Source organism: Felis catus, chromosome D3 (assembly GCF_018350175.1).
Source record: "Felis catus isolate Fca126 chromosome D3, F.catus_Fca126_mat1.0, whole genome shotgun sequence".
NCBI lineage: Eukaryota > Metazoa > Chordata > Mammalia > Carnivora > Felidae > Felis > Felis catus.
Genome location: NC_058379.1, coordinates 56,789,646 through 56,807,104, shown reverse-complemented (window position 1 = coordinate 56,807,104; position 17,459 = coordinate 56,789,646). Strand labels below are relative to the sequence as shown.

Here is a 17,459-nt window from a genome sequence, read left to right as displayed (position 1 = left end):
CCTTTTTTTTCTAGTCAACAATATAAATATTTTTAAGATTTTATTTTTAAGTAATCTCTACACACAACTTGGGGCTCCAACTCACAACCCCGAGATCAAGAGCTGCATGCTGTACTGACTGAGCGAACCAGGTGCCCCTAGTCAACAATATTTTGATTCAAGTTTTATTTCTATTCACTTCCTCTGAATCTTACATTTCCTAGCTTCCTTCTTTCTGGAGTGTATATTATTTCTTCCAGGGGATCTAGGAATTTTACCTCTTCTCTCAAGTGGCATCAGAATAACATTAACTCTGCATTATGAATGCAGAAACATAAGTATCCCTTTAAGAAGGGAATTGCTTTTGATGAAGGGGAAGTGAGGAGGCAGTCCCGTGACTCTTTGTTTATTCAGGTGCAGTACAGTAACTGGCCTCTGCTCCAGAACATTTCCAATGCTCAGGAGTTATACAGCTCATTTCAAAGCTAGCCTGGGCGGACGAAGATCAAAGGTCCCTCCAGGCAGTGTTCAGTTCTACTCTGGCTTTCCCTTCTGAAGTCATTTGCTTTTTGCCTATCGTCACTCAGGGTCCAAGGAGATGAGAACTCTCAGATGTGTTACAGAGTCAGCCTTTATCTTTCACAATGAAACACTATCCACCGTGCACCATATATTCCTCTAGGTTTGTTGACAATATCTTAGATAGCCTCACAAAGCATATGCACTAGTGTGAGAGAGTGAGAGCCACGTACAGGCAGAAGATGGCACATGAAGGGAAGGAACGCATTGCTGTTGTCTCTGAGGCCTGTTCTATCCTGCCTTGTCATAGATTATTTACCGTAGCCCAAACTTTCTTATTTAATCTTACACTATCTGTGCTTTTGCCACTAGCATCCAAAAAAAGCCTTGGGCAGCAGGCGTGTGCCCCACGTGCCAGTGGGATCCCAGCCAATGACAGCCCTCATCAGTAACTGGATTTGGGGAAGGCGGGGTCAGATTTGGACCCTCCAGACCTACAGGCTTGGACTTCGAAACTGAAATGGAAGAGAAGAGAGGAAAGACGGCATCTCAACCAATAGTTCAGATATGGAAATAGTGGCTTGTTCCTCCAGACTCCAGGCCAAGGTCAACCTGGTAAACCAAGTGATCATCACCTATGGAAGGCAAAATGAGAACTGTCCTCCAGCTTTAAGCAGACCAGCCACTGTTCTGTTCAGAGCCCATTAACCGTTCCTGTTGGGAGAGGAAGCATCCCACAGAGGTGCTGTTACCCTCAGCCATCAGAGATTCACCTACCTGTCTCCACCTCAATAGTCAATGTTTTTGGGTTCTCAGGCACTGACTCATTTTATTGTATAACAACCATGAGATAGCTACTATTATTATACCTGCTGTAGAGGTAAGAAGACTAAGGGGTAAAGAGAAGCAGTGACACATGTCCAGGTCCTGCGTCTGCTCAGTGGGAAAGTTGGGATAGGAGCCCTGGCAGTCTGGCTCTGGAGCTGGCCCAGCAGAGAAATGTACATTCAATACCTCACCAAAAGTCCATGTGAACTTGCTGTTGACAAGGGTCTCTCATAACCTTTACTTCTTTATGGATACCTATTTTTTTTTTTATGTTTATTTTTGAGAAAGAGAGACAGAGAGAGAGAGAGAGAGAGAGAGAGAGAGAGAGAGATTGCAAATGGGGGAGGGGCAGAGAGAGAGAGGGAGACACAGAATCCAAAGCAGGCTCCAGACTCTGAGCTGTTAGCAAAGAGCCCGACATGGCACTTGAACCCCGAGATCGTGACCTGAGCTGAAGTCAGTCAACCAGCTGAGCCATCCAGGCACCCCTATGCATACCTCTTTGAAGTCATAAATAGCAGACCAATCTCATGCACTTAACTGTTTCCCCTAAACTTCCACTAAGTTGTACCTTTTGTACCCTTTGACCAGTATCTCCCCATTTCCCCCATGAAATTCTTAATAATTTTTGAATAAGGAGTTCTGCATTTTCAGTTTGTGCTGGACCCCACCAATTATGTAGTTGGGCTTGTGAAATGCTGAGGCTCACACATAGGGATGCAAGGGAGTAGTGCAGGCCCCGCTGTGGTCAGTGCAGGCTGGAGGTCACGTGCAGGCCTGGCAACAGATAAAATCACGTGAACAGCAAATACCGAACATCACCCTCTCTACTGTCCCGTCTTCACAACACAGGTAACCACACATTGAATACCTCGGCATATCCCGAATTTTTAGAAAAGTATTTTTGTATTTTTTAAAGAAATTTATTTTTTATTTATTTTATTTTATTTTATTTTATTTTATTTGAGAGAGCACGTGCACGCGTGTGTCGCGCACGCGTGTGTCGCGCACGCGTGTGTCGCGCACGCGTGTGTCGCGCACGCGTGTGTCGCGCACGCGTGTGTCACGCATGCGTGTAGGAGGGAAGTGGGACAGAGGATCCCAAGGAAGCTCTGTGCTGACGAACCATGAGATCATGACCTGAGCTGAAGCTGGATGCTTAACTGACTGAGCCACCCAAGTGTCCCCCCAGTTTTTATCCTAACTTTTCCCAACTTTCATTGCCGTATTTGGATTAAAGGAATTCCTAACCCAGTATTTATTTCACTATGTTCTTTTATTCCAATAGTCCCCTTACTGCCCATTTTCCCTCATTTCTTTCATACATTTTCTGGCTGAGTCTGTCACCACAACTCCTCCTTCACTCTTTTTTGGAGAGTTGGAATGGCCAAAAAAAAAAAAAAAAAAAAAGGCTTCTAGAAGCTTCTAGAAACCTGAGGGTAACACAGAAAGGCCCCTATCACTCCATAATAAAATCTATTGTTCCATGCACTCTGAAGTTTTAGTTAGATTTTAAATAATGGTAGTCCCTTCCAATCAAGACTATTAGACATTTAAGTGAGGCTTCAAAATGAGTCAGATTGCAAAACAAATTGAAGGGAAGCAAAGGAACCTGGAGAAAAGAGACAATGAAGAAAGCAGTAGATAATTTAAAGAAAACACTGTAAATACCATCCTCAAAAACATTTTAAAAAAGGACATTTCACTCTGAAATAAAAATAGGAGTCTATGAAAAAGAGGAATGATTAAAGAACAAGAAAGATCATTTGGAGTTTAAAAATATAACTGTAATATATGAATGTAATAGAATGCATAGAAGATGATGTTGAAAAAATCTCCATGAGAACAAACTGAGGGCTGATGGGGGGTGGGAGGGAGGGGAGAGTGGGTGATGGGTATTGAGGAGGGCGCCTGTTGGGATGAGCACTGGGTGTCGTATGGAAACCAAACCAATTTGACAATAAATTTCTAAATAAATAAATAAATAAAATAAAAAATTTTAAAAAAGGAAAAAAAAAAAAAGAAAAAATCTCCAAGAAGGTAGGTTTAAAAGGCAAAGATATAGAAATCAGGAAGGTAGGAGGGATAATTTGAGAACATTGGAGACTTAATATAAAAATCCAACATTTGGGGCTCCTGGGTGGCTCAGTCGGTTAAGTGGCTGACCTGGGCTCAGGTCATGATCTCACAGTTCATGAGTTCGAAACCAGCACCGGGCTCTGCGCTGACAGTGCGGAGCCTGAATAGGATTCTCTCTCTCCTCCCCCTCTTCCTCTTCCCCACTCACTCGCATGTGTGCGCTGTCTCTCTCTCTCAAGATAAATAAATAAACTTTAAAAATCCAACATCTGCTAATAGGAGTTCCAGAAAACAGAACAAGGAAACACGAGGGAAGAAATGATCTGAGAACACAGTATCTCTAGATTACATCAGCTGACCAAATAAATGCCCAGTCAAACAGAAGGAAAGACTCACACCGAGGAACATTATCGTGACATCTCAGAATATGAGGGATAAAGAGGAGATCCTAAATGTTTCCATGTTGGGATGGGGGGAGGGGTGAAATCACACGGGAAAAATGAGAAAAATAAGAATTGGAGTTTAGAAAGGCCAACCCCGGAGGCTGAGGAAACATGATATGGTTGGTTGTGATGTTCACGTCTTTTTTATCTTCGTGGATCTGCTGCCTCGTTGTTCTGTCAATGACTGAGAAAGGAGAAAGAGGAAGTCTCTGCCGCAGTTGTGAATTTGACGGTTTCTCCTTTCACTTCCAACACTTTGTATTTCACAGAGGCTGGACGTCTGTTGCTAGGTGTATCCCCGTTTAGGATTGCTACATATTCTTGGAGAATCTACTCCTTTTTCTGATGTAATACCTCTTAGTCCCTAATAACATTCCTTGCTCTGTAATCTCTTTTATCTGATGTTAATACAGCCACTGCAGCTTCCTTTTGCTTCCTGTTTACATGTTTTATCTCTCCCTACCTAAGCACATTCAATGTATTATTGATGTGATAGATATGATTGGGTTAAATCCTATCATTCTGCTAGCTGGGCTTTTCTCTTTTTCCTCTTTTTTGGGCTTCTCTCAGGTAATTTGAACACTCTTTATGATTCCGTTTTCTCTCCTCTATAATTATGATGTACACCTCTCTAAAAAGATTTTTAGTGGAGCGCCTGAGTGGCTCAGTCAGTTAAGCGACCGACTTTGGCTCAGGTCATGATCTCGTGGTTCATGAGTTTAAGCCCCACATCAGAGTGCTGTCAGCACAGAGCCTGCTTCAGATCCTCTGTCTCCTGCTCTCTCTCTCTCTCCCATCCTCTCAAAAATAAATAAAAATATTTTTTTAAAATTCAGTGATTTCCCTAGGATTTACAATACAGTTTTTTAAACTGATCAGAATCTATCTTGAAATAATACTATAGCACTTCACATTTAGTGTAATGGCTTTCCAACAATGTTCTCAATTTCTTTCTCTCATTCTTTGTGCTATTGTCACACTTTTTTACTTTTACATTTACTTACAACATGTAATACATTACTACTATTTTGCTTTAGGCAGTAAGTTATGTCCTAGAGTAATTAAAAATAAGGAAAAAAAGAATTATATTTTACTTTAATTTATTCAATTTCTAGTTCCCCTCACTTATTGGTGTAGATCTAGGTTTTCAGTCTGATATATATTTTTTTGGCCTGAAGAACTTCCTTTTACTACTTCTTTAAAAAAAAATTTTTTTTTAACGTTTTATTTATTTTTGAGACAGAGAGAGACAGAGCATGAACGGGGGAGGGGCAGAGAGAGGGGGAGACACAGAATGGAAGCAGGCTCCAAGCTCTGAGCCATCAGCCCAGAGCCCGACGCGGGGCTGGAACTCACGGACCGAGAGATCGTGACCTGAGCTGAAGTCGGACGCTCAACCGACTGAGCCACCCAGACACCCCTCTTTTACTATTTCTTGTAGAGTAGTTCTGCTGGCAGTGAATTTCCTCAGTGTGTGTTTGTGTGAGAAAGTATTTATTTTTCCTTTTTTTTTTCTTTTTTTCTTCAAAGACATTCTTGCTGAGTATAGGATATTCTGGGTTGAAAGCTTTTTCTTTCCGCCCTTTAAAGATGTCATGCCATTGTCTTCTTCTTTTCTTTTTTTAAAAGATCTTATTTTTAAGTATCTCTACACCCAATGGGGGGCTCGAACTCACAGCCCTGAGATCAAGAGTTGCACGCTCCACTGACTGAGCCAGCCAGGGGACCTTATTTTCTTATAAGGAATCCATTGTCAACTCTTATCTTTATTCCTCTGGTATGTAATGTTTCTGCACTCTAGCTGACTTCAAGGTTTTCTCTTTGTGTTTGTTTTCAGTTTTTTGAATACGATATGTCTGTGTGTGTGTGTTTTAAAGCTTCTTGAGTCTGTGATTTAGTGTTGCTAGTCATTAATTTTGGAAAATTCTCAGCCATTATTTATTCATATATTTCCTGTGCCCCATTCTCCCTCTCTCTTTTCTCTCTTTCTTTTTTTTTTTTAATTTAAAATAAAAAAATTTTTTTAGGGTCATCTGGGTGGCTCAGTCGGTAAGTATCCAACTTCAGCTCAGGTCACGGTCTTGCAGTTTGTGGATTCGAGCCCCTCATCGGGCTCTCTGCTGTCAGCATGGAACCCACTTTGGATCTCCTCTGTTCCCCTCTCTCTCTGCCCCTCTCTCACTCACGCTCTCTCACTCAAAAATAAATAAAACATTAAAAAATTAAAAATTAAATTAAATTTAAAAATAAAAAAATTAAGTTTATTTATTTATTTTGAGAGAGACAGAGACAGCACAAGTGGGGGAGGGGCAGAGAGAGGGAGACAGAGAATCCCAAGCAGGTTTCTTGCTGTCAGAACAAAGCCCATGGTCAGGCTGGAACTCACGGAACCCGAGACCAGGACCTGAGCCGAAACCAAGCCCTTAACCAAGAGCTTAACCAGCTGAGCAACCCAGGCGCCCCCATCTCTCTCTTCTCATTCTGGAATTCGAATTATGCATATGTTAGACTGCTTGATATTGTCCCTTCAACTCCTTGAATGCTCTCTTTCCCCTCCCCCGACCCAGCATATACACTCTTCTTTTCTATCTGTATTTCAGTTGGAGGAATTTCTATTAATCCGCCTTCAAACATCCTTATTGTTTCCTCAGTGGTGTTGAGTCTACTGACGAGCCAGTAACTACTGTGCTTTTCCTTTCTGGGATTTCTGTCTGATTATTTATTATAGTTTATTACAGTTTTCATCTCTTTGCTGAAATTAGTCATCCCATCTTGCATGTTGTCAACCTTTTCCATTAATCACCTATTAATCAGAGTTATTTTAAGTGTCCTGTCAGTTCCAATGTCTGTGTCATATCTGAGTCTGGTTCTGATCATTGCTTTGTCTCTTGGGAGTATGTTTTTTCACACCTCTTTGTATGCCTCATAATGTTTTATTGGAAGTGGACATCTTGTGGAGGACAAAAAGACTAAGGTCATCATTTTTATGCCTGGCAATTGACAAGTCTTTCCTTCAGTAAGACCGTTAGTATGGGGGTTTGCAGTAATGCAGACAGGCATCAGACTGGGTTTGCCACGAACTGTGGCTGCGGTTACCGTCTGTGTGCCACAAGCTGCAAATTCCAGTAGGGACCCTTCGTGTTTAGGACGGGGCTTGCTTTATCAGAACAATACCTGTTCAAGTCTGAACTTCAGGTCTTCCCTTTGCACCACACATCTAAGAGCGTCTGTTTGAACATTTGGTTGCTATCCTGTCTCTCTCCCAAGATTCTGCTGTTACTTATTATTTAAAATGTGCTCGTTTAGCAATCAGGGGGCATCGAGGGAGTGGTGCTGTATTTCCTATGTTGGTCTGATTGAGCCTCAGATGTAGGTATGCACTATGTCCCTGGTTTTAGGGGGTGGAGGGGCTTTCTCGGTTCTCTTGCCCCTCTTCCAGCTGCGGTTGTGGGCACAATCCTGCCTATCCCACGGTACAGTTTTGTTTTTACCCTGTTCCTGGCTACAGTGAGTTTTCACCAATGGCCTAAGGAAGCTGGGCTGGTTTTCCTCCCCACCCACCCCCACCCCCTACTGAGAGCATGGTCATGCACAGATTAAGGCTTTTATTCCATTTGAAAGATTGAAGGGGAAAGAATCTAAGGCAAATTTTTTGCCTCTCCCATAGGGCCATTGTAAAGGACATTACTGGGTTAACGAGAGAGAGAGACGATATGTACTGTAGATTAATAAAAGTGTTATGCCCATTTTAAATAGCCTGAAGTTGAGGACTGCAGTAGAGCTATGAAAGAAAATAACCTTGTTCTTGGGAAATCTATACCCAAGTCTTAGTAGGTGAAGGCGCGTGGGGCGTTCAGCCAACTCTCAACTGATTCAGGATAGAGAGATAGAGAGACAGAGAATAACAAAACAAACGTGGCAAAATGTTAAAATTGAGACAATTCAGCTATAAAAAGAGAGTTCTGCATCATATATCTGCAACATTTCTGAAAATTTGAAGTTATGGCCCCAAGAAAAGTTTTTTTAAAAAACAATCAGTTTATTCTACTCAGGATGTAGAGAGCTGGAAGGAGCATCACTATCATTCTTAACACACACAAAATGAGGCAGACTAACTTCCAACAATGTTTTTGAAGCCATTGGAGAGCTGAGGTTGCACAACGTCCCAACAGCCCCACCTCGAAGGAGAGACCAGCACCCTCGGGGTGAGGGAGGCTGGGCTGCTCCCTTACCTGGGATGGATCTGACTAGGGGACATGCCTGTAAAAAGAGTTCAGCTGCAACAGTTGATGGGTTGATGAAGGCCCAAGTGTGTTGCTGGGACAGTGTTGAAGCTTGCTGTCATTCAGGTGATTCTTTCCTTCAAGGTCTCAAGAAGAAAAAAAAACCAAACCAGTTAAACCACAAAGAAGTATCTAGAACTCTGAGGCTAGAAACAGCAGATGCAGTCGCTCCACTGCAGGGAAGGAGGGTGCTGTCATTAGAACCAGGGGATGGAAGGGGCGCGGTGTGGAGAGAGCTCTTGTCTGGGGATGCAGGCAGATGAGGCAACCCATAGAAAGGGACCTTGGGGGTGGGGGGTCGGTGGGAATACCTAGAATTCATTCCCTTCCTTCCTCCCACTAATCTGCTGGCCTCTCCCCAGAGAGCCAGGCAGCCGACATAGGCTGCCTCCTGGGGCACACATCGTGGAAACAGGGTGGGGCAGGCTGGGAACGGAAGCCGGTAGAACTGTCTATTGTACCTGCCAAAGTGGCAGGTGGTAGCTGGAAAGCACAGAAATTAGATGTTTTGAGTCCTCAGTGCTTCTGAGGAATCACATGCCTTTGGGCAAACTCTTTTCTCTCTGATCCTGGTTGCGCATTTATAAATACTAAATGCACTGCCTTCCTTGCAGGATGATTGTGGGTTTTAAATAAGATAAAGTATGTATGTGAAGTGCTTGGCCCACAGTTAGTTTTCAATAACTAAGAACTTAAAAAAATTTTTTTTTTTACCGTAATCATTGTTCTAAGCATAATTGTTAGTGTGTAAAACTCTTAATCTCTCCCTGTAAAGAAGCCCAAGAGACGGGGAATCCTACAATGTGAATGAATGGTGAGATTAAAATGGGAGAGACTGGTGGAGTGTTTGCCAGGAATATTCACATGCTCCTACCTTCAGCCCAGTAAATTCCACTTCTAGGTATTTATCACGAGGAAATAATCATTTGAAAAGTAAATGGCAAGACAGTTCATCATCCTGGATCTACAGGCACAGCCATCTAGACTGAAATTTCAGTTCCGTCACTAGTCATATGACTTTGAGTAAGTTACCAGCTTTTCCCAGCCTTTCTTTATCCTTCTATAAGATGGGCATGAAAACAGTACTTGCTGGATAATTCTTTTAAGCATGTATGTAAAAACTTAACACAGAACCTGGCCCACATAAGACAATAAGCACTAACACTTTTACTTACACTGGTGGGAAATAGGGTTCAACCTAAGTATCTCAAAATAGGAAAATGGTGAATTTACAGAATGAAATATTATGTAATCATTAAAAATGATGTTTTAGGAAATTCACAGCCTGTTGTAGGCAAAGATTTTTTTTAAGATTTGGCTTTTTAAAATTTTTATTTATTTTATTGCTTTTTTAAAGTTTTTATTTATTTTTTTTATTTTTTATTTTTTTTAAAGAAAGGACATACAGTTACTTCAAATACATGCGTGTGTTTCTTTTTTTTTTTATTAATTTTTTTTTCAACGTTTATTTATTTTTGGGACAGAGAGAGACAGAGCATGAACGGGCGAGGGGCAGAGAGAGAGGGAGACACAGAATCGGAAACAGGCTCCAGGCTCTGAGCCATCAGCCCAGAGCCCGACACGGGGCTCGAACTCACGGACTGCGAGATCGTGACCTGGCTGAAGTTGGACGCTTAACCGACTGTGCCACCCAGGCGCCCCTATTTATTTATTTTTAAGAGAGAGAGAGAGACCACAAGAGGGAAAGGGCAGAGAGAGGGGGAGAGAGAGAGATAGAGAGAGAAAGAGAGATCGAGAATCCCAAGCAGGCCCCACACTGTCAGCTCAGAGCCCAACTCAGGGCTCAATCTCACAAACCCTGAGATCATGACCTGAGCTGAAATCGCTAGTCAGACACTTAACCGACTGAGCCCCCCAGGCACCCCTAATGTTTATTTATTTTTGAGACAGAGAAATAGAGAGCAAGCAGGAGAAGTTCACGAGAGAGACAGACAGAGAGAGACAGAGGGAGAGAGACAGAGAGAGAGACAGAGAGAGAGAGAATCCCAAGCAGGCTCCAAGATGTCAGCACAGAACCCTATCCGGGGCTCAAACTCATAAACTGTAAGATCATGACCTGAGCTGAAACCAAGAGTTGGACACTTAACACACTAAGCTACCCAGGTGCTGCATAGGCAAAGATTTTTTAAACAGGACATAAAGAGAAGGTGCCCAATGCCTTTAATGACGCAGGAAATGCAAATTAAAATCACAATGAGAAACCACAACATACCCAGGAGAATGACTAAAATTGAAAAGACTGACAATATGGGGGAAAAAAACCCTAACAATGTCAAGTGTTGGTGAGAATAGGAATAACTGGAGCTCTCACCTGGTGCTGGGGGGAGGGTAATCAGTATATCACTTTACAAAGGGGTCTGGTGAGGGGCACCAGGGTGATTCAGTTGGTTAAGCTACAAAAGATAACCTGCAATTTAGCTCCACTTAAATCAAGCTCAAAAATAGGCAAGATTGGAGGAGGCAAAAAGGAGCTTTGTGAATTAGTGGAAATGTTTGTTTTTTTATTTTTCGTGTTTATTTATTCTTGAGAGAGAAAACATGAGCAGGGAAGGGGCAGAGGGAGAGAGGGAGATGAGGATCTGAAGTGGGCTCTGAGCTGACAGCAGAGAGCCCAACATAGAGCTCGAACTCACGAACCACCAGACCATGACCTGGGCCGAAGTCAGACCCTTAACGACTGAGTCATGCAGGCGCCCCCCGCCCCCCCCCCCCCCCCCCCCCGAGTGGAACTGTGGATGGTGATTATGCAGGTATACGCATATGTCAAAGTTCATCGATTTGTATGCTTAAGATTTGTGTACTTGTTGAATATAAGAAATATCACAATAAACAAGTAAATAGAAAAAAATGATGTTTACAAGGAATTCTAATAGCATAAGGAAAAGATCTGGTCAATTCAGAATCAAAATACTTTATAGAGAATAAGCACATTACCTTAAATATTATAACGAACCACTGGAGGGAAATATACCAGAAGGCTGACAATGAATTTCTCTGAGGGTGGGATTAGATGTTTTCTTTATGCTATTCTATCTCCAAAATTTTCTTTAATAAGGATGTATTACCTTTACAATTAGGAAGAAAAATCTTAAAAAACTAAATGCCCTTTTGAATTTTACAAGCCAGAAATTAAAAGGAAAGAAAAGAAATAGCCTGGTAAAACAGCATTTATCTGAAATGCTTTAAATATTGCTGTAATTGCCTGATTTTGAGGTTTTAAACATAATCTTAAAATAGGTTATATGTTCAATAACTTCTAATTGCTTCATTTTTTCTTTTTCTTTCATATCACAGGCAAAAATCAAAGGAATAAATGGTTCTATAGTTAAGTAGATAAATGTATTCAAGACTGAAAGGGTTTTAATTCACAATTTTTGTTATAGGTATGCTCTTGTTTCATTTTGGTAATTAATGCGTAAAGCTGAATTAAAGACACTTCATTGGCTTTTAAACATTTCAATGGAACTCCTGTATGTTAATGTTAATTTACGTCTCCCCCTCACCTTTGAGAGGGTAGGTTCTGAGCACTCATTAGTTAGAGGTTAAGAGGGCAGTTGTGGTTGGAGAAAGGCAATTGTGGTTGGGGAGGCAGAGCCTGCAAGGTCTTATTGAACCCTGCCTGGGGCCATGCATTCAGCCTTGTCTGATTGTCTTGCTTCTTACTAAAATGTTCCCAGTAAATCAGGGCACGTGGCGGACTGTCAGACCTGTAGTGGCCATAAAATCCAACCCTATGCAGATCTATCTGCCTTGCACTGCTCTCCTGCTAACTATCCCCCAACAGCCACAAGCTCAGGCCCACAGGCTGGAGGAAAGGACCACTGTCATTAGGGTCGCCTGGGTGGAGTTAAGCATACAACTTTGGCTCAGGTCATGATCTCATGATTCGTGAGTTCGAACCTTGCGTTGGGTCTTCGCTGTCAGCGCAGAGCCCGCTTTGGATCCTCTCTCTCCCTCTCTCTCTGCCCCTTCCCCGCTCTCAAAAAATAAATACAAACATTACAAAAAAAACTATAACCAGAAGACACAAGGAGAAGGGAGGATTCAGGCGGCACAGTTTTGCTGCCCAGCTGCTGTCTTCTAACAGTTATTGATTCACTCAACAGTTAATTGAGCCCCTCTATTTTCCAGGCACTAGACCAGGTTCTGGGGATAGGTGAGTATTATGGGCTGCACTGTGTCCCCACAGAATTCGTATGTTGAAGCCCTTACTCCCAGATCCCCAGAATGTGACTGTGCTTAGAGTCAAAATTACTTTGAAGAGGTAATTAAATGAAAAGAGGTGATTAGGTTGGGCTGTATTCCAGTACGACTGGTGTCCCTACAAGAAAAGGAAGATTTGGGTACAGATACTGACAGAGGCAGATAATGTGAAGACCCTGGGAGAAGACACCCAACTACCAACCAAGGAGACACCTGGAACATATCTTCCCTTGTGGCCCTTAGGAGAAATCAACCCTGCCAGCACCTTGACCTTAGACTGTCAGCCTCCAGAACGGAGAAAATAAACTTCCATTGACTAAGCCCCCAGTCTGTGGTACTTTGTCATGCCAGCCCTTAGGGAAACTAATATGGAAGGAGGAAGATACAATGTCCCTACCTTCCTGGAACTTGCTTTAAAAGAAAAAACAAAACAGGGCACCTGGGTGGCTCAGTCTGTTGGGCATCCCACTTCGGCTCAGGTCATGATCTTGCAGTCCGGGAATTCAAGCCTCACATTGGGCTCTGCACTGACAGCTCAGAGCCTGGAGCCTGCTTCAAATTCTGTCCCCTCTCTCTCTGCCCCTCCCCCACTCACACTCTGTCTTTCAAAAATAAAATAAAAACTGGGGCGCCTGGGTGGCGCAGTCGGTTAAGCGTGGGACTTCAGCCAGGTCACGATCTCGCTGTCCGTGAGTTTGAGCCCCGCGTCGGGCTCTGGGCTGATGGCTCAGAGCCTGGAGCTTGTTTCCGATTCTGTGTCTCCCTCTCTCTCTGCCCCTCCCCCGTTCATGCTCTGTCTCTCTCTGTCCCAAAAATAAATAAATGTTGAAAAAAAAATTTTTTTAAATAAAATAAAATAAAAACAGAAAAAAAATTTTAAATAAATAAAAGAAAAAACAAAACAAAAAACTTTTTATTATGGACATATTCATCATACATAAAAGCGGAGAGAATGGTATAATGAACCCTAAGGTACTCATGACCAAGCTTCACCAATTACCAACAAATGGCCAATCTCTTTCATCTATACTTACCCATTCCCTCTGGATCTCCATCCGTTATTTTATTTTATTTTATTTTATTTTATTTTATTTTATTTTTTAATTTTTTTCAACGTTTATTTATTTTTGGGACAGAGAGAGACAGAGCATGAACGGGGGAGGGGCAGAGAGAGAGGGAGACACAGAATGGAAACAGGCTCCAGGCTCCGAGCCATCAGCCCAGAGCCTGACGCGGGGCTCGAACTCACGGACCGCGAGATCGTGACCTGGCTGAAGTCGGACGCCTAACCGACTGCGCCACCCAGGCGCCCCTATTTTTTAAGTTTATTTATTTATTTTGACAAAGAGAGAGAGAGAGAGAGCGCACAAGTGAGCCAGCAGGGGAGGGGCAGAGAGAGAGGGAGAGAGAGAATCCCAAGCAGGCTACAAACACTGTCATCACAGAGCCGGATGCAGGACTCAGTCTCACAAACCATGAGAGCAGGACCTGACCTGAAATCAAGAGTCAGATGCTTAACCAACTGAGCCACCCAGGTGCCCCTTAATTTTTTTTTTTTTTTTTTTAAGGCATGATGTCCTTTGATCGCATTTTCCCAAGACATTCACCATCCTGAAGTCATTCTCTGGTAATTTATATTGCAACAAAATAGATCCATTTTTTTCCAAGTTACTCTCTTTTGCCTATAACCAACAAGTGCTAACCTCCACACTCTCTTTTTGCTGTGAGATTATGACCTGAGCTGAAACCAAGAGTTGGATGCTAAACCAACTGAGCCACCCAGGTGCTTCTCCACTCATTATTTTATTTTATTTTATTTTATTTTATTTTATTTTATTTTATTTTAAAAAAATTTTTAAGGTTTATTTATTTTTTGAGAGGAGAGAGAGAGAGTGACAGAGTGCTAGCAGAGGAGGGAAAGAGAGAGAGGGAGACATAGAATCTGAAGCAGTCTCCAGGCTCTGAGCTGTCAGCACAGGGCCCGACGCAGGGCTTGAACTCACGAACAGTGAGATCATGACCTGAGCTGAAGTCAGATGCTTAATGGACTGAGCCACCCAGGCACCCCTCCACTCATTATTTTAAAGCAAATCTCAATTATCATCTGTAAATATTTCCAAATGTATATCTAAGAGATAAAATTTCTTTTTAAAACAACAATAATACCATTACCATATCTTTAAAATTAATGATAATTAATTAATATCTAATAACCAGTGTTCAACTTTTCTCAGTGTTCATAAACAGGCTTTTTTTTTTTTTTCTTTCACTTGGTTTGTTGAAATCATGATCCAAACAAATTCTACCTATACCAATTGGTTGCTAGGTCTTTTTAAGTCTTTTTTAATTTCTGAATTTCCCCCTTCCCCTTTTTCCTTGGTACTTAGATATTGTAGAAACTAAGTCATTTATCCTGTAGAATTTCCCAGACTCTGGTTTTGGCTGATTGCATCCCTGTGGCATCATCTAACATATTCTTCTATTCCTTATTTCTTATAAACTGGTAGTTGGGTCTAGAGGCTTGATTAGGTTTAGTTTCTTTATTTGACAAGAACACTTCAAAGGAGGTACTGTGAGTTTCCTATTATATCGCATCATGAAGCATGTAATGTCTGGTTATCTGGGCTTTTGATGATATAAGATTGATCAGTGGCTTCAGGTATATTATCCTGATCCATTTATTATAAAGTTTTTATGAGATTGTAGAGGAAAATATGTTTCTGTACACTTGGGGCTTTCTGAAAAATTTTACTGATTTCCCCCCCCCCAACCTGAGAGCCAGCTTGGAAGGCAATTTGTGACTAATCAGACAGTGAGAGCATTCCTAAGAGATTTTCCTAACTCTGGTGGTTAAGAGGACCAGGGCCTTGGAGAGATCTTGGAGTTGTAAAACTAGAGACATTGGCCTTATCTTTCCCCTCAGAGATTTATTTTCATACCAAAGGGTTAGGATAAGGATCTCTTCTATCTGATCCCCAAGGACACTTTCAGAAGGTGATGGGGTGTGTGTGTGTGTGTGTGTGTGTGTGTGTGTGTGTGTGTGAAAGTGATGTTTGCTCTTCAGAAACAGAAGAAATGCATATTTCTCTGTATCTCACCTATGAAGTTAGCCCACCAGGGGTGTGCGGAGTTTTTTGTTTTTGTTTTTTTTCCAGCTGTCTCTAGCATGGCACTCTGTGGTGTTTGCTGAGCCTGGGGAAATAGTGCTACAGGGTTCCTCTGGCTGTTTGTCTTGCTGTGAGTATAAAGAGAAATCTGCCTTCGAACCAAAACCGTCATGTGCACATCCAGGACAAAATTAATAAAGGTGAATATGAAAAACCTAACAGTTCCCTGCTGGCCTGTTACCTAGTATTTTTTAGCAGTTATTGTTGATCATTGCCCAGATATATTTTTTCATTAATGGTTGCAAAATGGCAATATTCTATTAAAAAAATTTTTTTCTTAAAATGTTTATTTTTGAGAAAGACAGAGGACGAGTGGCGGAGGGGCAGAGAGAGAGAGGGAGACACAGAATCCAAAGCAGGCTCCAGGCTCTGAGATGTCAGCACAGAGCCTGACACAGGGCTCGAACTCATGAACCATGAGATCATGACCTGAGCTGAAGTTGGAGACTCAACCGACTGAGCTACCCAGGCGCACCAAAATGGCAATATTCTAAATATACCACTTATTTTACATTTAATACCTTGAATCTCTTACAAAGGAGAAATTTCATTAATTATGTTGTTACTTTGAAATACGTTTCACATAGGAAAAGCAGGGAAAATGATTCCTTCCAATTATTTACCAATTTTTAGAATGAGTTAATGCTCTAGCGTCCTCCAAAGGAGTTCAGGGGTATTTTCCAAAAGTAAAACTAAAAGCACAGGGATTTAATATTTTTATGTATCTCATATACATACCTAGGTGCAAATTGCTCACCTTTGCCCAGTGAAATCCTTTAAGTTGGCTCCTGAGACCTCTGACATGACTTTAGCCGTTTTTTGTTATGAAAGATGCTTCCGGTTCATCTTGTGTCATATCCCAGACTTGAAATCACCCATTTCTTAATATAGTTTCTTTTAGTGAGAAATTGTCTTTAAAGACTCCAATCTGAAGGTGTTCCTGGGTAGCTCAGTTGGTTAAGTGACTGACTTCAGCTTAGGTCATGATCTCTGGTTTGTGAGTTTGAGCCCCACATCCAGCTCACTGCTGTCAGTGTGGAGCCATTTGGGATTTTCTACCTCTCTCTCTCTCTCTCTGAAATAAACAAACATATATATAAAAAAAAAAAGATGTATTAAAGACTCCAGTCTATTAGAGGTGCTTATCGTTACTGAGTTACTTACTGCTTGTGTACCTTTTGTTGGACAAAATTGAGCAATATTGTTTTAAGAGTAATCATCATGATTTCACATTGTTATTTCCTTTAAGCTCACAGAAATTTTACTCAACTTCTTTGATTTTATATTTGTCTCTTAGTGTGTGTGCTAAATATCTAAATTCTTAACAGTATTACCACATTTGCTTGTTTGCTTTATCTTACTATGTAGGCATAATAGCTTACAAACTACACTAACAATACTTGTAATTTTGTGGGTGTGTGCACAATTCTTTGATGTCAGAATCTATCCTACTGGTGAGATACAAATTACTATGTTTTATTTATTTTATTATTTTTTAAGTTTTAATATTAATTCTAACTAATACAGTATTACATTAGTTTCAGGTATACAACATGGTGATTCAACAATTCCACACATCAGCCAGTGCTCATTATGACAAGTGCCATCCCTAATCCCCGTCACCTATTTAACCCACCTGCCCACCTCCCTCAAATTACTGTGTTTTATTTTTATTTTTTTAATGTTTATATTTGAGGGGGGGGGGCAAAGAGAGGGGAGGACAGAGGATCGGAAGCAGGCTCTGAGCTGACAGCAGCGAGCCCGATGTAGGGCTCGAATTTATGAACTGTGAGATCATGACCTGAGCTGAAGTTGGGCCCTCAACTGACTGAGCCACCCAGGTGCCCCCAAATTCCTCTGTTTTATTTTTTATTTTTATTTTTTATGTTAAATATAATTTATTGTCAAATTGGTTTCCATAAAAATTACTGTTTTAA

General features: G+C 41.5%; 1 long non-coding RNA gene across 1 annotated transcript in view; it reads right to left on the bottom strand.

The window, feature by feature from the left end:
* Window positions 1-16,575, bottom strand: part of LOC123381381 — a 34,343-nt gene extending 17,768 nt beyond the window's left edge. The window contains exons 1-2 of the long non-coding RNA XR_006588260.1: window positions 16,280-16,575; window positions 8,081-8,217 (exon numbers count right to left, since the gene is read on the bottom strand). This is a non-coding gene — a long non-coding RNA (uncharacterized LOC123381381). The remainder of the gene's footprint in view (window positions 1-8,080; window positions 8,218-16,279) is intronic.
* Window positions 16,576-17,459: the final 884 nt, after the last annotated feature.